Below are 16,531 nucleotides of genomic sequence, written 5' to 3' on the forward strand. Positions count from 1 at the left end.
GGCTGTTGGTACTTTTGGATGGGAATTAGAGTAACCCTTGCGTTAAGGTGCGAAACTGGGAAAAGGCAAATTACTATAACATTAGACAGGAAATGAAAAAAATTGAACTGGGTGCGGCTGTTGAAGGCTGCATCAAAATAGGACATGCAGGAGTCTGTCAAGCGACAGGTGATTTGGATTCACGAAAGTCACTTTCCTGAGAGAACGAAGGATACGTATGGGAAGTTTAGGCTACCCTTGGAGTATAGAGTTCAATTCTGGTCGCTAAACTACCAGAAGGATGTGGAGGCTTTAGAGAGAGTGCAAACGAGATTTACCAGGATGTTGCCTGGTATGAAGGGCATTAAGTATGAGGAGAGGTTGAATAAAGTTGGCTCGTTCTCACTGGAATGAAGGAGGTTGAGGGGCGACCTGACAGGTCTACAAAATTATGAGGGCGATAGGCAGAGTGGATTCTCAGAGACTTTTTCCCAGGGTATAAGGGTCAATTACTAGGGGGCATAGGTTTAAGGTGCGATGGGCAAGGTTTAGAGGAGATGTACGAGGTAAACTTTTAACACAGTGGGCAGTGGGTGCCTGGAACTCGCTGCCGGAGGCGGTGGTGGATGCAGGACCGATAGTGACGTTTAAGGGGCACCTTGACAAATACATGAATAGGATAGGAATAGAGGGTTACGGACCGCGGAAGTGTAGACGATTTGAGTTTAGACGGACAGCATGGTCGGCGCAGGCTTGGACGGCCGAAGGGCCTGTTCTTGTGCTGTACTTTTCTTTGTTCTTTGTTTGTTTGTGAACCAAGTGAAAACGAAAAATATGTTTTTTTATCTTTATAAATTTAGTGCATCCAATTCATTTTTTTCCAATTAAAGGGCAATTTAGCGTGTTCAATCCACCTACCTTGCACATCTTTGGGTTGTGGGGGAGAAACCCACGCAATCACTGGGCGAATGTGCAAACTCCGCATGGACAGCGGCCCAGAGCCGGGATCGAACCTGGGATCTCGGCGCCGTGAGGCAATAGGGCCAACCCACTCAGCCACCGTGCTGCCCTGGGATTGTACCACTTAAGGACCGTGGGGGGTCTCTATGTGTTGAGCCACAGGAAATGGCGAGGTACTAAATGAGTACTTCAATGTTCACCAAAGAAAACGACTTTGTGAAAGATGATTCTTTGATAAGGCATGTAGACAGTCTGGATCATGTGAACATCGAAAAGGAGGATGCATTGGGTCTTTTAAAAATATTTTAAGGTAGAGAAGTCTCCTGGGCCAGACTGAAATTATCCCAGAATACTGAGGGAAGCAAAGGGTGAAATTACTGGGGCCTTGACTGATATCTTTGTTTCCTCATTGGCTACAGGTGAGATCACAGAGGCCTGGAGAATATCTAATGTGGTACCGCTTTTTAAGAAATGTAGCAGAGCTGATCACGGAAACTACAACGTCGGTTGTAGGTAAATTATTGAAGAGAATTCTCAAGAACGGGACTTATACACATATTTAAACACGTGGACTCGTTAGCGATAGACAGCATGGTTTTGTGAAGGGGAGGTCCTGTTATCGAGTTTTTTGACAAACTCGGTTTTTTTGGTGGATGTTGTTTGTATAGACTTTAGAACGCATTTGAGAAGTTGCCTCATGGCAGACGTGAGGTGGTAAGATGGATACAGAACTGGCTCGGTCACAGAAGGCAAAGAGTAGCAGTAGAAGTGTGTTTTTGTGAAAGGACGGTTGGGACTCGTGCTGTTCCACAGGGATCTGTTGTTTGTAGTGTACATAAATAATTTGGAGGAAAATGTAACTGGTCTGATGAGTATGTTTGCGGATGACACCAAGGTTGGTGGAGTGGCAGATAGGCTTGAAGATTATCAGAAGATACAGCAGGACAGAGGTAGGTTGGACACTTGGGCAAATAAATGGAAAATTAAGTTGAAGCGGAAAAATGTGAGGTCATGCATTTTGTTAGGTCTAATATAGAGGGAAAATATGCCGTAAATATCAAAACTCTTAGGAATATAGAAAGTCAGAGAGATCTGGGCGTGCAGGTCCACAGATCTTTGAAAGTGGCAACACGAGTGGACAGGGTAGTCAAGGAAGCATACGGAATGATTGCTTGCATTGGACGGGGCTAAAAAACTGGCAAGCCGTGCTGCAGTTGTATAGAACCTTGGTAAGGCCGCATTTGGAATATTGCGCACAATTCTGGTCGCCACAATACCAGAAGGATGTAGAGGCATTTGGGAGGGCGCAGAGGAGGTTTACCAGGAGTAGACCGGTCTGGAGGGTGTTACTTATGCAGAGAGGTTTCTTAGACTCGGATTCTTTTCATTTCGACGACAGACGTTGGGTTGACCAGACAGATGTCGACAAGATTATGAGGGGCATGGATAGAATGGAAGGGCAGGCACTCTTTCCCATGGTGGAGGTGTCAGTCACCAGGCTGCAATGGTTTAAATTCACAGATCATCGGTCATAGAATTTACACTGCAGAACCGGCACACGGATTGACCTTCGAAAGAGCACCCCACCAGAGCCCACAACTCCACCCTCTGCCCGTAACCTCGCAATCTTACCCAATCGCTTTGGATACTAAGGGCAATTTAGCATTGTCCATCTGCCTAATCTGCACATCTTTGGACGGTGGGAGGATACCGGAGCACTCAGAGGAATCACACACAGGCAGGGGGAGGATGGGCAGACTCCGCACAGACAGTGACCCAAGCCGGGAGTTATTGAGAAAGAGGAGGTGTTGGACATCTTAAAAAACATTAAATTATATAAGTCTCCAGGGCCTGATAGCCCCCCCTCCCCCTCAGGATACTGAGGGTGGCAGGGGAAACAATTGCTGGAGACTGGACAGTAATCCTTCTATCCTCATTGGCTACAGGTGAAGTTCTGTAGGATTGGACAGTAGCCAATTTTATTCCATTGTTAAAGACGGACAGCAGGAATAATCAAAGAAATTATAAGCCGGTGATCACTGGTAGGGAAATTATTGGAAACTGTTATTAGAGACAGGATTTACTCACATTTGGAAACAAGTGTACTTACTAGTGATGGATAGCATGGTTTTGTGAAGGAGAGGTCGTGCCTCACTAATTTAATCGAATTTGTCGAGGAAGTGACTACGATGATAGGTGAGGGAAAGGCACTAGATGTTGGATATATGGACTTCAGTAAAGCCTTTGACAGGGTAACCCATGGTGGACTGGTACACATGATGGAGTCACATGGGATCAGAACAGAGCTGACAAGTCGGATACAGAACTGGCTTGAGCACAGAAGATAGAGGGTAGCAGTAGAAGGGGGATTACCTGAATGAATGCCTGTGACTAGCGGCGTTGGACAGGGACCAGTTGTGGGACCTCTATCGTTCGTAGTCCATATGAATGATTTGGAAGAGGTAATCATCCATATACACTGTTGAAGGTCCAATGCATGTAGGAATTGCGCAGATAATGGTAGAATCTTTGCGAGTATTGACAGGCAGAGTGATCTGTCCGTGCGTGACAACCGATCACTGAATGTGGCATGTGGATAAGGTAGTCAAGAAGGCAGGCGGCATGCTGGCCTTCATCCGTCGGGTCATTGAATATTAACGTTCGCAAGTCATGTTGCAGCTGTACAGGACCTTAGTTAGGCCTCATTTGGAATACTGTGTACAATTCTGGTCGCCGAATTACCAGAAGGATATGGATGCTTTGGGAGGGTACAGAATCGGTTTATAAGGCCTGGTATGGGGGTATGGAAGGCATTAGCTATCAGGAGAGTTTAGATAAACTCGAACTGTTCTCACTGGAATTACGGGGGTTTAGAGGCGACCTCATAATGGTCTAGGGGCAGCATAGTGGTTAGCACAATTGCTGCACAGCTTCAGGGTCCCAGATTCGATTCCGGCTTGGATCACTGTCTGTGCGGAGTCTACACATTCTCCCCGTGTCTGCGTGGGTTTCCTCCGGGTGGCTCTGGTTTCCTCCCATAGTCCAAAGATGTGCGGGTTAGGCGAATTAGCAAAGCTAAATTGCCCTTAGTGTCCAAAAAGGTTAAGTTGTGGTTACTGGATTACGGGCAGCGGGTAGATACGTGGGCTTGAGTCTGGTGCTCTTTGTAAGGGCCGGTGCAGGCACGATGGGCGAATGGCCTCCTTCAACACTGTAAATTTTATTATTATGACTATGACTACACGATTATGAGTTACATGGTCGGAGAGTCAAGTACTAGGTGACAGAGGTTTAACATGGGTGGGGAAAAGTTTAGAATAGATGTGCGAAGAAAGCTTTTGCACAGAAACTGGTAAATATATGGAACGCGCTTCCTGGGGAGGTGGTGGGAACCGGTACGATTGCGGCATTTAAGGGGCATCTACACACATATATGAATAGGGTGGTAATGGAACGGCACGGACTATGTAAGTGCAGCCTGTTTTAGTTCAAGCAGACGCATTGGTCGGCGCAGGCTTGGAGGCGCAGAGGGCCTGTTCCTGTGCTGTATTGCTCTTTGTTCTATAAGGTCTGGAAGCATCTATGAGGGTTACCACGGAGGATCATTAAAATGTTAATCGGGTAGGTCAAATGTATTCCATTTGAAACATTAACTGAGTTACACTCTCCAAAGGTGATGGCTGCCTTGCTGGCATTTTCAGCGGGTGAGATTCCCTGGTCCGCCAGCCGCCTGTTTCTCGGCCGGGCTCCGTTCGCTGATGGTGGGATTCAACCTTCCTGTCGCTTATTTGAAACTATCCCACACCCCCGTGAAACCGAACGGTTGGGCTACCATGCCAGTGGGATAATTGAAACGCAACAACCGGAGAATTCTTGCTAGCGCTTTCATACTTATTTGTTATTTTATTGATATTCCAATGTTCCAACAATCTTTCTTATGTTCTATTTCGTATGTGTCTTTTTAGTTTAACTGGGGGTTCCCAGGTATCTGATGCCCTTTTCCTTCTTGATGGTAGTGGCTGTGGGTTTGGATGGTGTCCAAGGAACCTTGGCGAGTTCCTACAGTGCATCTTGTAGATGGTGCACACGGCTGCCACTGGTCGTCGCTGCTGGAGGGTTTCAATGTTTGTGGAATGGGGAACAACAAAGTAGGGTGTTTTGTTGTTAATAATAACCTTTATTATTGTCACAAATAGGCTTACATTAACATTTCAATGAAGTTACTGTGAAAATACCGAAGTCGCCAGATTCCGGAGCCTGTTCAGGTACACTGAGGGAGAATTCAGAATGTCCAAATTAACTAACAGCATGTCTTATGGGACGTGTGGGAGGAAACTCCAGCAGCCGGAAGAAATTTCGTTCTTTAATTAAGCAATGAATCGTCGATACACAGAAACCCAATTTGTTTTTATTATCAGTAGCAGCGGAATTTCGACGAAATGCACCCGACTGTAGCACTGTTCCTTCGAGCTCTGATGCGTGATTCTGTGAAATGTTACGGCAGGATTCAATTTGTTCGAGTAGGGATTGTGCTCCTCACTGGGTCTTTGTGAGTGAGGTCAGGTGTTGTGGTTGTGTTGCTGCTGTTTTCGTCTCCCTCTCATATTCTTTTGAATTTATGCCCGCAGGCAACATCACTCAAATAACTTCACTTGGGCGTTGACTGCTGTTTGCTTGTCGATTCCTGTGTGGAAATTACCTGCAGCATTCCATACATAATAGAGGTGAGTATTATTTCAAATAATTTTATGGAGATCAAAGATTTTCCTCGAGAGGGTTACAAGTTTGATCTTTATGTTGGACACATGTTCTACTGTTATGCTGAATTTTCTCGACCAAAGGGGGAACTTCTGCAAATCTTGATAATGTTATGTCGAAAGTGCTTTTCCACTGTTTAAACTCTAAATAAGCTTTAAAATTAATATGATCACATCGAGTTGAAATTTATGTTTGTGTTCAAATGTCATTCAGCGTCTCGTAATTTTAAACAATACATTTTAAACACTAAATAAATAAAGTGTTAAACTCGTGGCCTGTTTTAACACTCCTTCATGAATGAGACATGTTTTAAACTGTGCATTTGGAAGGGATGAGCTGCAGATGTTCATATGTCTCGAATAACTCTTCTATTTTCGACATTCTAATTAATTTGGGAGTTTAATGTGATCCTGCAAGAAACGTGAGCTCAGTTTACTGCGTATATGAGCACTATCTCCAGACAGCCCAATATTCACTCCACCTCGTCATCCTTTCTCTCTCGAACTCCCACGATTGCAATCCCTATTTTTATGCTCACGTATTAACACAAGGCGAGACAAATGGATGCATTTCTCTTCTTCATTTAACAGTTTTACTGGCGGCCTGTTTCTGTCATAACGCGTCAGTGTGGAGTGTGTCATTTCTCAAGCAGGTTTATTTTAATATTTTATCATAGTTCCTACTACCAACGTGTTATTCCGCTGTTACCTGCATTTCATACATAACAGAGGTGAGTATGCATCACCAATAATTTGGAACCACTAAAACTTTCGCAATCTAATGTAAGAATCTGATACCTTAATGCCGAATAACGTAAATATTTGTTTGTCACTGTTCATCTTCCTCTTCTCTGTTTAAACGACGTTTTATTAATATATTGTGGATGGCACGCACGATCTTGTAGTTCTCCGCAATCTTTCAGAGTTTCGTGATTACCACAAATAAATCACATTTTGAAACGTGGTCTTTCTACAATTCGTCACTGACTGTCTCGAGCATGTTGTCCTTTGAACAAAAACATGTAAAATTCTCCCCCAGTAAGAATTTGAACTTTCTTATGGATTAGCAGGTTGAATGAATATTGCAGCAGCTATTCTGATTAATTATGCTGAAGTTCTCATTGTGAATATATCTCTGCTTAGTGCCCATTGAAGCGTTCTCGTTCAATGTTTTTCAGGCAACTATAGAAAGTTTGTTGAATAGTAAAGGAATAAAGGGTTAAGTGAGCGGTTGGGTCAGTGGAACTGAGTCCACAAAAGATCAGCCATTATATTATTGAATGCCGGTGCAGGCTCCAGGGGTCAGAAGGCCTAATCATGCTCCTAGTTTTTATATTTGTGTGTACTTATTTGTGACGCTGAAGCTTTATTTGTGAGTTAGTAAAACAGGTGATTGTGTAGGCATTGATAAAAACGGCACACAATCAAATCGTTCTCCTGCACCTTATGGTGGTGTTCAATTGTATTTGAACATGCTTGCTAGTTTTCAAGTCAATCTATATCACATACAACTTCCAGATTTTCTCGATTAACTGGTTAAATATTGCCCGAATTAATACATGCACAATGTATTCATCAACTACTTCTTGCGGGAGCAAGTTCTATATCATTAGCTCTCCTGGGCGGATAACAATTTATTTTACTGAATTACCTACTATATTCATTTTGCCTATTTAACGTTGACGTCATATGGTTAGACACTTCGAAACAAGAGGACATCTTCCATCTCTGCCCAATCAGGCAGAGGATTACATACATTTAAATGCCTCAAATGAGCACTTCATCTCCCTGTTTCAAAATAGCACCTTTCTGATATGTGAACAGAACATTTATGGGGCGTGCTGTGGGAGGCGTGGGGCTCGTGCAGGAAGTAACATGTCAGTTAGAACTTTGCAAAAGGCGGAATTAATTTCAGGAACGGTATTCATTATTAAATTCAAAAAGGAAGTAACAAATTGTTCCCTGTTTAACAAGCAAATTTACTTCCAATTTAGAATTGAAGGGAGAATACCTGTCTCGGAGTTCACATGAGAGCGATATTAGAGCAATGTGATTGTACATGAGGGATCAAACAGTCGCATGTCCCATAATGACCTGATCAAAGTCGTTACTAGGATCTTTCAATATGCAAATTATCCACAGTGAACCCGACAATGCAGCTTTTATCATATTGGAAAGATTAATGGAATGTAAAGTACTCGACAGGACATCAAACGAAGTGTTCAGCTTCGAAAGAATATGTGTCTGACTACCGATTAAGAACTGTGTTTCCAGCACGCTAAATAATTGGGAAATAGGTGTAGGTAGGGAATGTACAGTGAATGGTAGAACCCTCAAGGGTATTGAAAGTCAGAGAGCTCTAGGCTTACAGGTCCACAGGTCACTGAAAGGGGCAACACAGGTGGAGAAGATAGTCAAGAAGGCATACGGCATGCTTGCCTTCATTGGCCGGGGCATTGAGTATAATAATTGGCAAGTCATGTCGCAGCTATATAGAACCTTCGTTAGGCCACACTTGGAGTATAGTGTTAAATTCTGGTCGCCACACTACCAGAAGGATGTGGAGGCTTTAGAGAGGGTGCAGAAGAGTTTTACCAGAATGTTGCCTGATTATGGAGGGCATTAGCTATGAGGAGCGGTTGAATAAACTCGGTTTGTTCTCACTGGAACGAAGGAGATTGAGGGGCGACCTGATAGAGGTCTACAAAATTATGAGGGGCATAGACAGAGTGGATGGCCAGAGGCTTTACCCCGGGGTAGAGGGGTCAATCACTAGGGGGCATACGCTTAAGGCGAGAGGGGCAAGATTTAGAGTAGATGTACGAGACAAGTTTTTTACACAGAGGGTAGTGGGTGCCTGGAACTCGCTGCCGGAGGAGGTGGTTGAAGCAGGGACGATAGTGACATTTAAGGGGCATCTTGACAAATACATGAATACGATGGGAATAGAGGGATACGGACCCAGGAAGTGTAGAAGATTGTAGTTTGTTCGGGCAGCATGATCGGCACGGGCTTGGAGGGCCGAAGGGCCTGTTCCTGTGCTGTATATTTCTTTGTTCTTTGTTCTTTGTAGTTGGGCAGACATTCATTTTACTAAGAGTCCTGGGAGGATATCTCTAAAGGTCTATGTTTTGCTCCAGATTTATGCCACTGCATCTCCCTCTCCGCACTCTCTACCTCCATATTGGTCTCTAACTAAAAGTGGCGTCAAAATACGGTGCTCACCGGGCAGCACAGTGGCGCAGTGGGTTAGCACTGCGGCCTCACGGCTCTGAGGTCCCAGGTTCTATCGCAGTTCTGGGTCACTGTCCGTATGGAGTTTGCACATTCTCCCCTTGCTGGCGTGGGTTTCTCCCCCACAAACCAAAGATGTGCAGGTTAGGTGGATTGACCACGCTCAATTGTCCCTGAATTGGAAAAAATGAATTGGATACTCTAAATTTAGAACAAAAACATATATCTTGCTTTCGTGACTAAATAAAACGACTCACTGGAATGCACTGTTTATATATACATATATATATATATATATATATTTAAACTATTTGACTAGAGTTGTTGTCAGCAGGCGGCTCTGGAGGTCCTGTGAGTGTGTTCACGCTTTGATATTTTAAACTGCATAAATGTTTCTCAATCTGAAATTCTGTGCAATGACCACAATTCCCCAAGTTTTAGGGTACTTTTGGATATGGATGAGGGTAACCCTCACGTTAAAGTGCTAATCTGAGGAAACGCAGATGACTATAACATTATACGATAACATTAACATTATGGGCAGCACGGTAGCACAAGTGGTTAGCACTGTGGCTGCACTGCGCCAGGGTCCCAGTTTCGATTCCGTGCTGGGTCACTGTCTGTGCGGAGTCTGCACGTTCGCCCCGTGTCTGCGTGGGTTTCTTCCGGGTGCTCTGGTTTCCTCCTACAGTCCAAAGACGTAATCATGGATTAGCCATGATAATTGCCCTTAGTGACCAAAAAAGGTTAAGAGGGCTTATTGGGTTACGGGGATAGGGTGGAAGTGAGGGCTTAAGTGGGTCGGTGCAGACTCGAATGGCCTCCTTCTGCACTGTATGTTCTATGAGACACGAAATGAAAATTTTGAGTGGGTGCGGCTGTTGGTTGGTAAATCAAAATCGGACATATGTGAGTCTGTCAAGTGACAGTTGATTAGGATTAAGAAAATTAATGTTCCTGAGTGAACAAAGGATACGTATGGAAAGTTTAGTAAGCCTTGTATAACGAGCGCTATTGCTAACATTGCTAGGGGCTGGTTTAGCACACTGGGCTAAATATCTGGCTTTTAAAGCAGTCCAAAACAGGCCAGCAGCACGGTTCAATTCTCGTACCAGCCTCCCTGAACAGGCGCCGGAATGTGGCGACTAGGGGCTTTTCACAGTAACTTCATTTGACGCCTACGTGTGACAATAAGCTATTTTCATTTCATTTCACATTGCAGAAGAGAAAAAGGAGTTTTATACAGTTTAGAAGGGTGAGGGGAGTTGAGGAGTATTGATAAAGTAGCAAGGCACGGAAGCGGGAAATTAGGAGGTCCAGGAGGGATCATGAAAAGTCTTTGGCAAGTAGGGTTAACGTGAATCCCCAGGCGTTTAATTCATATGTTAAAAGCAAGAGCGTGGCCAGGGAAAGGATTGGACCACTTAAGGGCACTGGGGAATCTATATGTGGAGACAGAGCAAATGGGCAAGGCACTAAATGAGTACTTGTCATCAGTGTTCACCAAAGAAAAGGACATTGTGGAAGAGGTAGGGCGTGTGGACAGTCTCGTCATGATGGCGCCGAAAAGGAGGAGGTATTGGGTCTTTAAAAAAATTATTAAGTAGATAGGTCTCCTATTTGGTATGGGATTTTTTCAAGACTACTGAGGGAAGCAAGGGCAGAAATTGCTGGGGCATTGACTGATATTTTTGTATCCTCAGTGGCTGAAGGTGAGATCGCAGAGAACTGGAGAATAACTAATATAGTACCGCTGTTTAAGAAAGGTGGCAGGGATAATTCTGGAATTGGTAGTAGGTAAATTATCGGAGAGAATTCTCAGGGACAGGGTTTATTAGCATTTGGAAACAAATGGTCTCATTCGCGATAGACAGCATGGTTTTGTGACGGGGATGTCCTACCTCTCGAGTTTTTTGACCAGGTGACAAAATGATTGATGTGTGGAGGGCGGTGGATGTTGTTTACGTGGACTTCAGTGAAGCATTTGACAAATGCCTCATGGCAGGCTGGTAGAAAAGGTGAAGTCACACGGCATCAGAGTGAGGTGGTAAGATGGATACAGAACTGGCTCCGTCACAGAAGACAAAGGGTAGCAGCAGAAGGGTGTTTTTCTGAATTGAAGCTTGTGACCAGTAGTGTTCCACATGGATATTTGCAGGGACATTTGTTGTTTTTGGTATACATAAACGATTTGGAGGACAATGTAGCTGGTCTGATCAGTAAGTCCGCGGATGCCACCAATGTTGGTAAAGTGGCAGGTAGTGTTGAGTATTGTCTGAGGACACAGCAGGACATGGATAGGTTGGGGGCTTGGGCAAAGAAATGGCAAATGGAGTTTAATCTGGACAAATGTGAGGTGCTGCATTTTGGTAGATCTAACATAGAGGCGAAATATACCGTAAATGACAAAATGCTTTGAACTATTGAAAGTCAGCGAGGTCTGGGCGTGCAGGTCCACAGACTTTTGAAAGTGGCTACACAAGTGGACAATATAGTCAAGAAAGCATACGGAAAGATTTCCATACTTAGACCGGGCATCGAGTATAATAACTGGCAAGCCATGCAGCAGTTGTACACAAATTTGGTAAGTCCGCATTTGACATATTTCGCACAATTCTGGTCACCATACTACCAGAAGAAAGTGGAGGCTTTGGAGAGGGTGCAGACGAGGTTGTCCAAGATATTGCCTTGCCTGGAGGGTGTTAGCTATGCGAAGAGGCTCAATAGATTAGGACGTTTTTCATTAGCCCGATAGGGTTGAGGGGGCATGGATAGAGTGGATGGGCAGGCAGTCTTTCCAGGCTGAAGGCATCAGTCCCCAGGGGGTTTAAGGTCACAGATGGTAGGTCATATAATTTACAGTACAGAATCGGGCCATTTAGTCTGCACATACCACTGGGAAGAGCACCCCACTCACGTCGACACCGCCACCCTATCCCCGTAACCTCGCAACACCATCCAAACGTTTTGCTCCGCAATGGCAATTTAGCATGGCCAGAATGCCTAACCTCCATATATTTAGACTCTGGGAGGAACCCAGAGCATCGAGACGAAACCCATGCAGACACGGGGAGTACGTGCAGACTCCGCAGAGACAGTGGCCCAAGCCGGGAATCGAACTTGGGATCCTGGAGCTTTGAAGAAACAGTGCTAACCACTGTGCCCCCCTGCTATGGGGCAAAGTTTAGAGGAGATTTACGAGGCAGGTGTTTTACGCAAAGGGTGGTGAGTGCCTGGAACACGCTGCCAGGGGTTCAAAAGACATCTTGACAAATACATTGATAGGATGGGCATAGAGGGATACCATAAGACCACCAGGACACAAGACATAGGAGCAGAATTAGGCCACATGGCCCATCGAGTCTGCTCCGCCATTCAATCATGGCTGATATGTTCTCATCCCCATCTCCTGCCTTCTACCCATAACCCCTGATCCCCTTTTTAATCAAGAACCTATCTGTCTCTGTCTTAAAGATACTCAGTGAATTGGCCCACACAGATTTCTACGGCAATGAGTTCCATAGATTCACCACCCTCTGGCTGAAGAAATTCCTCCTCATCTCTGTCTGAAAAGATCGTCACTTTAGCCTGAGATAGTGTCCTCTGGTTCTAGTTTTTCCTACAAACCGAAACACGTTCACTATATCCAGGCCTCGTAGTATCTTGTAAGTTTCAATAAGATTCCCATTCATCCTTCTAAACTCTAATGAGTACAGGCCCTGAGTCCTCAAACGTTCCTCATACGACAAGTTCTTCATTTAAGGGATCATTCTTGTGAACCTCCTCGGGACCCTTTCCAAGTCCAACACATCCTTCCTTAATTACGGGGCCCAGAAATTCTCACAATAATCAAAATGGGGTCTGAGAAGTGCATCCTGGCTTTGCATTCTAGCCGCCTTGACATGAGTGTTAAAATTGCATTTGCCTTTTTAATGCATAGAACCTTAGTTAGGCCACACTTCCAGTATAATGTTCAATTCTGGTTGCTCCACCACCAGAAAGATGTGGAGGCTTTAGAAAGGGTGCAAAAGAGATTTACCAGGATGTTGCCGGGTATGGAGGGCATTAACTATGAGGAGAGGTTGAATAAACTTGGTTTGTTCTCACTGGAATGACGCAGTTCATGGGTGACCTGATAGAGGTCCACAAAATTATGAGGGGCATAGACAATGTGGATTGTCCCAGGGTAGAGGGGTCAATTGCTAAGGGGCATAGGTTTAGGATGCAAGGTGCAAGGTTTAGAGTAGATGTACCAGGCAATTCTTTTACACAGAGGGTAATGGGTGCCTGGAACGCGCTGCCGGAGGAGGTGGTGGAAGCAGGGACGATAGTAACGTTTAAGTGGCATCTTGACAAATACATGGATAGGATGGGAATAGAGGGATCCGGACCCCGGAAGTGCAGAATATTTTAGTTTCGATGGGCAGCATGGTCGGCACAGACTTGGAGGGCCGAAGGGCCTGTTCCTATGATGTACATTTCTTTGTTCGTTTTTGTTTGTTCTTAACTGCCGACCTAAACTGCACATTAAGAATCATGAACAGGGACTCCCAAGTCCCTTTGTGCTTCTGCTTTCCGAAGCATTTCCCCATTTAGAAAATAGTCTTGCCTAAATTCCTCCTTCAATCTCACACTTTTCCACATTGTATTTCATTTGCCACTTCAGTTCCCACTCTCCTAGCTTGTCCAAGTGCTTCTGCAGCCCATGCCTCTTCAATACTACCTGATACGGCAGTAGGAATCGTTCAGGGTTTTGGCCAAAGGTGGTATCATGACCGGTACAAGCTTGGAAGGCCGAAGGGCCTGTTTCTGTGCAGTATTGTTCCTTGTTCTTGTATCGCATTGTGGTTCAGAGACAACTTAGGTTTGCAATGATCCGTTGTATGCCTTTGGACTTTTTCATTGCTACTTTCGAAAGATATGGACTTACGTGGTATTTTCTGCCCAGCCCTAACTTCGCTTGAGAAGTTGTGGCTGTGTAGCCTTCCTGAACGACTGCAGTCCTGTTGGTATCAATCGGACATTTCGTGAAATGCTCGTCAGACCTGGCAGCATCTGTAGAAAGAATCAAAATTTCACTGCCGGATCAACAATAATTTGCGAGCAAATTCAGATGTCTGAGATGGAAAGTGTTTAAACTTGTCAAGGAAGCAGAGGATGAAGGTGGACGATCAAAGGAATAGTTATTTGTGAGTGTGGAAAAGTAGACATCTTCCAAGTTTGCCATAGTGCCATCGATCGCAAGATGTATCCATATTCTATCAGCACAGTGCTCCTGGCATCACACATCTTTCACAATTGTCAATTTACATTGCAATATTTTGTCTGTTTAACGAAAGATGGACACATCATTATTAAGCGCAGATCTTGCCATACGATTAATTGTAGATGACAAGCTTCCACTCCATCAAACAAATCACAGGATTGTTCGCCCTAGAGCATTAGTCGGACAGCAGAGAAGAATGGCTGCTGCTGTGTCAGGTCGAAGTCTGCAATGGTGCTTCAAAATTCGGTCCCTTATGAGACGGGAACGTTGCATTTTTACAGTGGTAACACAGGTAGGCAAATTTCATTTATGTCCGTTGTCACACTGTACAGAGAAAACATATATTTTGCTCCATGCTATCTCCAATCTGTGTCACAATGTTTCTCTAAGTGTGTGTGGGCAACTATTTTAATGGAAAGGGCATCACAGTGGCCCAGTGGTCAGCTGAGCAACCAGGTTAGATCCCGGCCCTGTGTCAATGTCCGTGTGGAGTTTGCACATTATCCCAGTTTCTGCGCGGATTCCACCCACACAATACAAAAATGTGCAGGTTAGGTGGATTGGCCCCTTAATTGGAAAACAATGAATTGGGTACTCTCAATTTGAAAGGAAACAAAGAACTATATTAATGGAGGAGCATGTAGAGGGGAGGGGCGGCGTAGTTTTTATCCATTGGATCGATGTTCCTGAGGCATAAATGAGCTCAATGTGCTCGTAGGGACGAATTTCCAGTACTTTGACCCAGCTGCAGCGAAGGCACGGTGACACATTTCCAATTTGGGTGCTGCGGGGCTTGGAGGGGACCTTACAGGTGATGGTGTTCCCATATGTCTGCTGCCTTATGATTGCAGTTTGCACGTCTGTGCCATGGACTTAGAAAGCCGAGGATAGCTTTATGAAGTTAAGTTCTCAGCAAAATGCTGAAAGCAGGTTGTAGGCAAATTCACCATGATTGAATGATCGCTTTGACAGTTCCAGAAAGTACGCATTTATTCCACCTCATATATATCCTGATATTTGACATGGTAATTTGGACATATTTCGACTTCTCAGTGCCGTGGAAATCATAATAAAGACAAATTCTTCGAGGTTCGATTTAGTCATGGGTTCTTTGAAATTACGAAATGCTTGCTCCCTCTCTGGGATCCAGGCAACAACTGAAGGGACGTCCTGTAGGCTAGCCTTGCACAGTGCTGCGTCCATCTCTCTATAGTCTGGTATCCATTGCCTGCAATAGCCCATTATTCCGAGGAATGTAAAGGACAAAGAACAAAGAACAAAGACAATTACAGCACAGGAACAGGCCCTTCGGCCCACCCAGCCTGCGCCGACCCAGATCCTTTATCTAAACCTGTCACTTATTTTCCAAGGATCTACTTCCCTCTGTTCCCCGCCCGTTCACATATCTGTCTAGATGCATCTTAAATGATGCTATTGTGCCCGCCTCTACCACCTCCGCTGGCAAAGCGTTCCAGGTACCCACCACCTTCTGCGTAAAAAATCTTTACGCGCACATCTCCCTTAAACTTGCCCCCCTCTCACCTTGAAATCGTGACCCCTTGTAATTGACACCCTCACTCTTGGAAAAAGCTAGTTGCTATCCACCCTGTCCATACCTCTCATAATTTTGTAGACCTCAATCAGGTCCACCCTCAACCTCAACCTCCTAATCTACTCAACCTTTCTTCATAGCTAGCACCCTCCATATCTGGCAACATCCTAGTAGCTATGAAGAAAGGTCGAGTGGGATTAAACAGTGCAATGGAAAAAAAACCCGTCTTATTTCCTTGGAAGGTTCTGACGTTAACAACCATACGCAATCTGTTCCTCATTCTCACCTCCCCCTCTCACGCAAAATTGCTCTACTCGAACAGAATGTGAATCATCAGGCATTTGATCTCCTGAGCAATCACACACGATCGCTGAATAAACGTTCCCAAATTACTTCTGCAGGGCTGCTCCTGGGAACATGTTGTGCAAGCAACATTTAATCCGTAACATAAATGATTGAGTGTTTATTTCAGGCTGCGTGGGTAACCTATCCCTGGCCATTGCAATAAAAGTATAGAACACATGAAACATATAATTGCTATGTTAACAATTTATTATGATGCTCAAAGTGTGGAATAATCTCTCTCTGGAACTTTTTAATTCGGTGGGAGTTTGGGGTTGAGGGGACAAGGCGGGGGATTAGGCCGGAGAATGGTGTTATTTCAGAGGGTCAATGCAGACCTGATGTGGAGAATGGACTCTTTCTTCACTGTAGTAATTATGTGAATTCAATGGATATCTGTGTTTATTGTTCTTACACTCCCCACCAGTCCGATATATTTTA

General features: G+C 44.6%; 1 long non-coding RNA gene across 1 annotated transcript in view; it reads left to right on the plus strand.

The window, feature by feature from the left end:
- LOC140403059 (uncharacterized) overlaps positions 1 to 14,437 on the plus strand; it is a 42,150-nt gene extending 27,713 nt beyond the window's left edge. Inside the window, exons 2-3 of the long non-coding RNA XR_011938233.1 lie at positions 5,568 to 5,663; positions 14,319 to 14,437. This is a non-coding gene — a long non-coding RNA (uncharacterized lncRNA). The remainder of the gene's footprint in view (positions 1 to 5,567; positions 5,664 to 14,318) is intronic.
- The last annotated feature ends 2,094 nt before the right edge of the window (positions 14,438 to 16,531 follow it).

Source organism: Scyliorhinus torazame, chromosome 26 (assembly GCF_047496885.1).
Source record: "Scyliorhinus torazame isolate Kashiwa2021f chromosome 26, sScyTor2.1, whole genome shotgun sequence".
Classification (NCBI taxonomy): domain Eukaryota; kingdom Metazoa; phylum Chordata; class Chondrichthyes; order Carcharhiniformes; family Scyliorhinidae; genus Scyliorhinus; species Scyliorhinus torazame.